Source organism: Dasypus novemcinctus, chromosome 20 (assembly GCF_030445035.2).
Source record: "Dasypus novemcinctus isolate mDasNov1 chromosome 20, mDasNov1.1.hap2, whole genome shotgun sequence".
Classification (NCBI taxonomy): Eukaryota; Metazoa; Chordata; class Mammalia; order Cingulata; family Dasypodidae; genus Dasypus; species Dasypus novemcinctus.
The window spans coordinates 27,108,282-27,117,439 of NC_080692.1; positions in this window are offsets into that span (position 1 = coordinate 27,108,282).

Genomic DNA, 9,158 nt, shown 5'->3' on the forward strand with positions numbered 1-9,158 from the left:
GGCTCATCCCTTGGACTCGTACCCACGCTGGGGGAAATGTAATGCGTTTATATGTTGAGTTTGGCTTAGAAAGTGGCCACATTTGAGCATCATGGAGGCTCTCAGGAAGTAACTCTTAGGCACCCTGCAGCTTTAGGCTAGTTCATATTTCAGGCGCACAGGCTCATAAACGTAGTCATCAGTATCAAGGGCTCATTGTTGGATCATCCTCCTTTATTGGACTTTGTCATTGTTCTTGGGGAATTGTTGTTGTTCCATTGGGGAATGTGATAAAGCTCCCCTGGCTAGGAACTCAGCACTCCCTCAATTGTCATTTTTAACTGTAACCAGCACTTTTATGATGATTCAAATTCTACCATTCTTCACAAAGAATGTAGGGTCGGGCCCTCTATACTCACATTTTATTCATATTCACAAGTCCTCTCCCCAAATTAAAAAAAAAGCCCAATTCAATATATACATTAGGTAATCAAACACCCCTGACCACATTATCTATAGAAACTAATCCTTTTAAAGTTTAGGGAACTTGACAATTGAGAGTATTTGGGAAATGTTTTTTTTCTAGGTAACTGAAACTTTCAATGCACTTTGGAAATACTGTACAGTTTTGTTGATTTAATAATTTTTGTTTTGTAATTTGAATAACTGATTAATGGATTATGATTTCTCCCCTCAGGATATGACACTTTGGGGGACTATCTTGTGCATTGTAGGATGTGTCAACACTATTTGTACTTAATACATATCAGAAGGGACATTTGGTCATTGCAAACAAATGAAAACATGTGATTTTAAAAACTACAAAAAATCATCAACATCAATAAAGATTGGTTCTCACAAAGAATAAAGAACACTCCTATAATTTTGAAATATATCATCATCCAGAGATAGGGACACAGTAGATTCAAGAAAACCATCAATTTCACATCTCCCCTCCAAAGCTACTCACCTCCAGACCCATTTAAGAAAAATTCTAATAGTATCACTCATGCCATCCAAAATAGAGGGAAACAAGCAGAAGCAGTGAATAGGAAAGCAAGATGAAAAAGTTGAATGGTCCTTTAAAGTAGGCAGCCCAGCACTGTGAGAGGGGTGCTGCCCTTAGAACATCTTCCTGCATTGACTTAAAGTGAAACTGCATGTTATGTAGGAACTGAAGCCCGTTAGTAAAGTTGCCCTTTCTCTGTCTCTTCTAAATGGGAATAAATTGTCTTCCAGTCATAGCCTCTGTGAGTTGTGCTGGGGCTGGCGACCTGTATTAGATTGAGGTGACATTTCCTTCAATGCATCTTCAGACTGACATAACCTTTGTGTTTCCTCAGAACTTGATATATTTCATTTTATATCTCTGCTTGATTTCCTCTACTTCCATGATTAATTTTAAAATACTATTGAAATTGTGTAACCTGCCAAATTTATGTTTCTACTAAATAACTCTCCTCTCAATTCCAAATTCCATCTTCTAATTGCATACATAACATTTCACTTTTCAAAATCCTCAATTTTCAAAATCATTCATTTTAGGACTTATGAAATCCGAAAATGAACTCTTAATTCCATTGTTCACAACTCCATTTCTTCCTTTCACTTCCCATATCAGTATATTGTTTAATTTTCCTCATACCTGGATCAATCAGTACTCTAGGAATCATTTTTAACTCCCTCTGCCTCCATAAGGCAAATCAGAACATTCTCATTAGACAGAGAAGTTTTTCACTGATAAAATCAAAGAAGCCTTCATTCATCCAGTCTATATTTGGCTAGAAAATTGAAAGTATTTTCTGATACTTTTTCAAATCACCTCATCCCAACCCAGTACTGATTTCTGGAACTCTACGTCTCTGCATACCAATTCTCTGATATGCTGCGACCTGTGCTTTGTAGTCGAAATAGAAGAGGGTCTGTGTAGTCCTGAGGAGGGGGAGGTGAGGGGCTGGAGAACTGAAAGACACAAAAAGCAGGGATCAGGTGGGCTGTGAGTAGCTGCAGAATTGCAACAGCTACTGTTATAGAATTTGAGAGAGGTTCAATTATTTGCGTATAGAAAGGCCAGGACTCAGAAATGATTTTGAGAAGGAAAAATGGTTTATTGATGACTGGCCAGACTCAGGAGCTTCCTGTTTCAAACCCGAGCCCCGAATAAGACTTTTGAGTCCCTTTTATACAGAGAGGAAAGGCCAAATGGTCCTTTTGTTTCAGTTCTCAATAGGCTTGAATTAGCATATATCTTCCACATCCTAGGTAAGCTTTTAGCATGGACTCCACACATTCTAGATAAGCTTTTTAGCACATTTGGTTTGCATTTTCTCTGAATATTTAAAGTTTATAGAGTTTGCATTGATAAACTGTTTCCTGGGACTGGAGTCATTGCCATGGTCACCAAGAGCAGGGCTGCAGCCTCTCACCATCTCACACCCACAAGTCAGGACAGACAGCTTAGGTTAAGGTTATCTCCAAAGAGACAAAGAGCCTTCCACCCATAGTCCACATCATTTCCCCCCTTATGCTGAAGCTTAACTTGCTAAGCTTTGGCATAATTATTGTTGGAGCTATGAGGTGGGTGGCTGTTTGTTGTTATGACTGATTACTATACTTATTAATTTTTAGTGTAGCATCCAGGAGTTTGTTTTTAGAAGTTTAGAACTTTTCATTCTGGACAGCAGAACCTTGACACAGGCCCCCCCCCCTGCAGTCATGCTGGGGCCACCAGCACACACGTGGATTTCTAGTTAGGCTCCAGATCATTCTATTAATTTTGTTTTACCTTTAAAGAGTTTACACCTTTAATCTTAAAGGGGTGCTGAAGGGAGATAATCTCTTTTCTGTAACTGCTTCTTGCTTTCCATGGGCTGTAGTCATTGCCCAGCAAGGTGTAAAACTCTTATTTTAACTGGAGGAAGTTGGATCTAGCATTCTGTATGAAGCTGGATGAAGTTTTCATATGGTTAATAAGATGTGTATTCTGAAAGAAACAAACTTAATTAAAATTTTGGAATATCCAATTTTAAAAGAGGACATTGGATTACAGAGGTAGACAAGGTTAGGCGCCTATAAAGATGGCATCCCTTTATAAAAGCTGGTGGGAACAGTATGTATATATATATATATATTTTCTACATTATTTATTTCAGAGAGAAATTGTGATATATACTTAGCTTTGTTTTGAAGACACATTTCAGGCTGTTTAATGATTGGCACTCATGTGCTCTGTTAGATGAGCTTCTAGTGAACTGGCACCCTTTGGGCAGTTGGTTTAATTCAGGATTAGTGCACCAAGATGGAAATTTTCTTAGTTTTTAGCTGTGGGAGTGGATCAGAACTACAGAATAAAGATTTTTTACATTTGGTTTTAATTGTACAATTTCTGGTAATTTTGACTGTTCAATAGGAGACTTATTATTAGCAAGCAAGCCTCATTTTTGCTACACAGTAGAGTACAGTAGAATAGTAACTTGCCTGAGCCTGGTTGAGACTGCCACCTTATTCTATAGACATGTTTATTAAATGTTTAGAAAACGAATTTAACAGGGATTTAACATGTCTAATATATTTTTGCACTTGATCCAAAATAGAAGAGATAACGTTATAATTATTAGGCATATATTTAGTACAGGATAGAAGTACAGCACTTAATATTAACTAATGTACTACTTAATGCATAAGGATTTAGAGTTGAAAGTAATAGTTTTAAGTATCAGGTTTGTAATAAAATGGTATCTCTCCATGGGAGCAGGCTATAATGCCACTTGTGTTTAAGTTTTATTTACAGTATCATGGTATCATGGCTCCACTTAGTATGTTCTTCACACAGTGAGCAAGTCAGAGCATCATTGATCTTAAAAAAGAGAGTTTCCAGTATTCTATCAGCCTGGTGCATAGTGCTCTCTGGCACTATGGAACAGTTCCAGTTTGGAGGCAATATTCATTGTACACTTGGCTGTACTGAGTCACCATTGGCTTCTGCAGGAGCTTGAAACTGTAACGTGGTTTCCATCTACTTCAGGAGCAGAACCAGAGGCTGATATAGCAAATATTTCTAATTGAGGGGTTAGTGACCAGCCTAGCCAGTAATTCACATGGAGAGGCAACCTGTAATGTATTCAAGGCCTGGTTTGAATGCACTAGAGAGTTTGACAATGTTAAAGTTTATTTCTTGTTTTTATATATATTTTAAACAATTTAATGCAATACATCATATTAAATGACTGTTTGCTTATACAATTTACCATGAAGATAATAGTAGTTATTTTACTTTAACAATAGAGAGAAAAAACTATTTTTCATTGTTAAAATGAAAACAGAAGATTCTCAATAGAATCAAGATAACCTTTTATTACCATTTACTTAAATATGCACCTTGCGGTGACCTTCAGACAGGTTTTATTATCATGAAGTTATTCTTTGCCATCAATACTAATCCAAGTTTTTAGTTAACAATGACTTTTAGAACTAGAACTATTTAAATGTTTTCAGTTTGGAAGATGTTTTACAAACTCTTTATAATTTACTATAACCACATTGACAAGTTACCTTATGTTTAAATAAACTTATTAAATTACAATACTAACCAAAGAAATTTACTTTATTTACTTAAGCAAGCATATCTACAATCTTTCTTCTTTAGCTTAATTTTATTAATGTGAACTTACAATTTTTATTACTCTAAAGATTTTGTACATATAATGAAAATTTATTTAATGGGTATTTTATAAATGAAGGGAGATTATATCCAAGCTAAATAAAATTGAAACCATTATAGTTATACGAGGAATGCTCTCTTTTTTCCTTACAGGAAGCTAAAAACTTCTTTTCTTTGTTTAAGTTATGAAAATGAATAATTTTTTTAAAAGCATACTGACTACCAGGTTTCAAAACACATTACACAATTACTTAATTTGTTTAATCATAATCCAGGAAAGATCTCTCTATAGTTTTTATGTACCATTTTTTTTCTTACTTACTGAAAATTGTCAAGAGAGCTACTAACTACCCTTATTTTATGGCTGTTAAATGGTTTAAACTGGGAAATTACAGGGCAAACTGATCCTTAATTCCCCAGCCTAGTAGATAGATTTAATATGCCACACCTATCCCTGCCTTCAAAACTCTTGCAAAGAGGTGGCCCTTTCCCAATAGTTCCTATAATTAGATTTCTATGTGACCTTTCCATCCTGCTTAGTCTAATTTGGGCTCCAGGAATATTTATTCACATATAACTGTATATTTAATTTTTAACCATTTGAATAGAGCTCTTTTAAGAATTTTCATTTGTTAATTTGATGTTATTGTCCTGATGTATGAAGACATACACTGAGCAAATAGTCAGACACAAATAGTTAGACACAGAAACACAACTCATTGATGTTACTTATAATTTGAATTATTTTATACACTGTTTAGCTTAATTTGGGTTTTAGAAATATATATTACTTTATAACTGCATATTTAACCTCAACAATTTGAGAAAATAGGCAGACTTGAATAGTTTGACACAAAAACATAATTTTAGTTACTTAAAACTTCCATTTTTTACAAAATAAGTGTTACTGCAAAACATTTCAAAGACTCCTGAAACTTTTCTTAATTTTCACTATGACTGTGCAGTTTTACACTATGACCATGCAGTTTTACACTATGACTATGCAGTTTTACACAAGAATTTTGTTTCTTAACTATTTTAACCAAAATGTTCCCAATGTTTTAACTCAATTCTTTTTTGTTTCAGAACTTTGTATTTTACCTTGAATTTAGCAGAATTTTGGATGAGCAACAAGATTAATTCTTGAAGCCTCAGGGAGACAGACTGGTTTCTCTCATGAATTGCCACTCTTAGGAACACTGACAGTTAAAGCAGGAGACTTCCTTTATTCCCCCTAGTCCTTGGAGACAATAAAATTCCAGTGGTCATTTAACCTTATGGGTTAAGAATTCCATCAGGCAGCAATTTAGTTTACACTTGGATTCATGAGAGAAAGCAGGGTTACTAATACCAGGACGGAGACAAGGATGTCCCAGCTTTTCTCTGGACTGTAGGGGCAGAAGCTATTATAAAATAATCATAGGCAAAGGCAAGGGGTGAGGTTAGGCTTGAAGTAACCATAAACGAAGGAAAGGTTAGTTTAGAATTTACACTTACAAAAATAGTTTCAGGCTAAATTCACTCAGTTATAATTTCAGTTATTATTTTTCTACTGTTTTATAATATAAATGCATCTATAAATAATCTTAACTCTTAGTTGCAGTTTTCATTAAGTTTTAACCTTAAGGTGAATTGGATACTTTTATAATTAAGCTACAAGAATTTTATTAGTGACAATTCTGTGAAGTTCTGCCTTTTCCTAGTAATGGAACAAATTCTCATCTGCAAGTTATGCATTTAATTTACCAGCAAGAGAGTATTGGCATTTAAAGATTCATTTTAAACTACATTTTTACCTTTTTACCATGAGTTCTTAGGCACCAGCAACTGACAAAAGCCAAACACAGATTTCAAAGTGGCATTTCATTCTTTTTTTTTTCTTTTTTCTCTGTAATCTCACAACCCTGAAGTTCATATGCAGATCATTGAAAAGGCTATCAAGTGATTAGATGTCTATTGTTTCACTCTTTTCTTCAGATGAGTTTACAGTTTTAAAACATTTCAAAGTATTTCTACAGTCTTATAGAGAGAGAGATTCTGAAAAGTAAAGAACCTGGGCAGAATGCAAATATATTCTGGGCTTTTACACCCTAGGAAGGGAACTTTACTGCAATTATTTTGATTCTGCTTTTCATCCCCTTTACCTTTCCCCTTCCAGGCAGTCAGATGCACAACAATCAGATAAGAATGCGACTTATGAATTGAAGGTGTGGACTCACTGGAAAGGGGCAAGCTGCTCCCCCCTTTCCAGCTTTCTGCCAAAATGGGCAAACAGAACCTACTCAATTTTGGCACCCCTTCCGGGGACCCAGCCACCCTGACTGGGGCAGCTCCAACAAACCTGGATGTGTGGCGCCAACATAGACAGCCTTCAAGCCCCGGCAAAGTGGCAGACCAGAGATGAGGCAGCAGAGTATGTGCAAACATCCAGACTCTGCAAACATCCAGACTCCTCAGTTTTGCCTCATAATCAATTCACCCCCTTGCCAATGGCAAGGGAGGGTTCCAGCTCAGTTAAATTCTACTACTTTACATAACCACACAACTCCAACACCAACATTGAGCTGACACAGACAGAAACACAAATGTCACTAATCTGACCCACAAGGTTTATATATATATTTCAGCATGACTGCCCCCACAGCCATCACAAACCTTAGAGAGAACACTTAACATTTAACATCTGGTATAAAGACAATTTTTTCACAATTCTGCAGCATAATAAAAGATTCTAGCTAGACCTTTTTTACTGTTTAACTTTACATCCAGACCAAGCTTCATTAGAAAAGCCGATTCATTTTCCTGTAGCCAAGTTTTTTAAAATGCAGACCAATTTCCAGAATGTTCGGACTCGAACCTATAAACACCCCTTCCTATTATAACCAAGCCTCCACTCATTCAGTGGATATAAGACAAGTACCAGATTCTAACATGCAGTTAGACAAACCCAAAACACCAGGCTTTGTCCCAATTTTTCTCCTTTTTCCAGACCTAGAGAGAATGGCTTCCCTCCAATTTCTGGAGCTACTAGGGTTCTCTCGGGAGATGATCAGTCTCCCTCCCTAGCAATTAAAGCTAGGGTTCTCCAGACTTTGCTCACCCAGGGAGTCTTAACTTCTTCCATGTTCAGAGTTCTTTTTTGTTCCCAGAATCTTTCTCTTCAAAACTTCCATTGCCCTAGAATTTTGTCAGGAAGATTCTGGTGGAGCCCACATCTTTTCTGGATTAAATGTAATCCAGGGCTGCCCAGATTTGGGGTTCACCCGAGTCCTCCTGGCTTCCTTGGGGATTTGGAAGGGGCAGCAAAATGCTACCATCTCTGGCCTTCATTTGCAATCCCGGACAAGACCCTAAAAATATTGTAGAATTTGAGAGAGGTTCAATTATTTGCATATAGAAAGGCCAGGATTCAGGAATGATTTTGAGAAGGAAAAATGGTTTATTGATGACTGGCTGGACTTGGGAGCTTTCTGTTTCAAACTTGAGCCCCAAATAAGACTTTTGAGTCCCTTTTATACAAAGAGGAAAGGCCAAATGGTCCTTTTGTTTCAGTTCTCAATAGGCTTGAATTAGCATATATCTTCCACATCCTAGGTAAGCTTTTAGCATGGACTTCATACATTCTAGAGAAGCTTTTTAACATATTTGGTTTGCATTTTCTCTGAATATTTAAAGTTTATAGAGTTTGCAATGATAAACTATTTCCTGGGACTGGAGTCATTGCCATGGTCACCAAGGACAGGGCTGCAGCCTCTTACCATCTCACAGACACAAATCAGGACAGACAGCTTAGGTTAAGGTTATCTCCAAAGAGACAAAGAGCCTCACACCCATAGCCCACATCACTACCACACATGTCCAGCTTGATTATGCAGTTTATTTTATAACCTTAGCACAAACAGTGCATACCGCTGTTCTTACAGGAAGTTCTTGTTACTAGGTTGTTATGACTCCACAAGTTATTCTTTTTAGGCCTCTGATAACAGTTTTCTTAGATTTCATTATCCATAATCAACATAGGTTTAATCAATACATACCCTTGCCCAGGGATGCCTCCTTTTTTATCTCCAGTCTCTCCAGGTTCACTTTCATCTTCATCTACACACTTTCTGTGAACCTTGGGACCTGCTTTTGCAGGCCTTCGGAATTCTTGCTTTGCACGGCTCTCCACATATTCCCCTTTTTTGTTATAAAATTAAGAAAAAGGCTGCCAGGTATGACTGTGCCTGTCTTAGGTTGGCTTCCTCTGAGGCTCTTACCCTTCATTGACTACCAACCAGTGAGGACAGTAAATTTGTCACAGGCAGCTCTTTTTCATGGCACTGTTCACACCTTTTAAGTCACAAGGCCTTTTGAGTTAGATGTAACTGGGCACTTTCAGTTTGTATGCAGTATATTTGCCATTGTAAATGTGCATGGTTTATAGGCAATAGGCATCAGAGAAGTAACAAAAAACAGACCAGACCTAGTAAATACCAAAAGCAGTTACAGAGGAGGTCCCAAGGGGTATAATTATGCA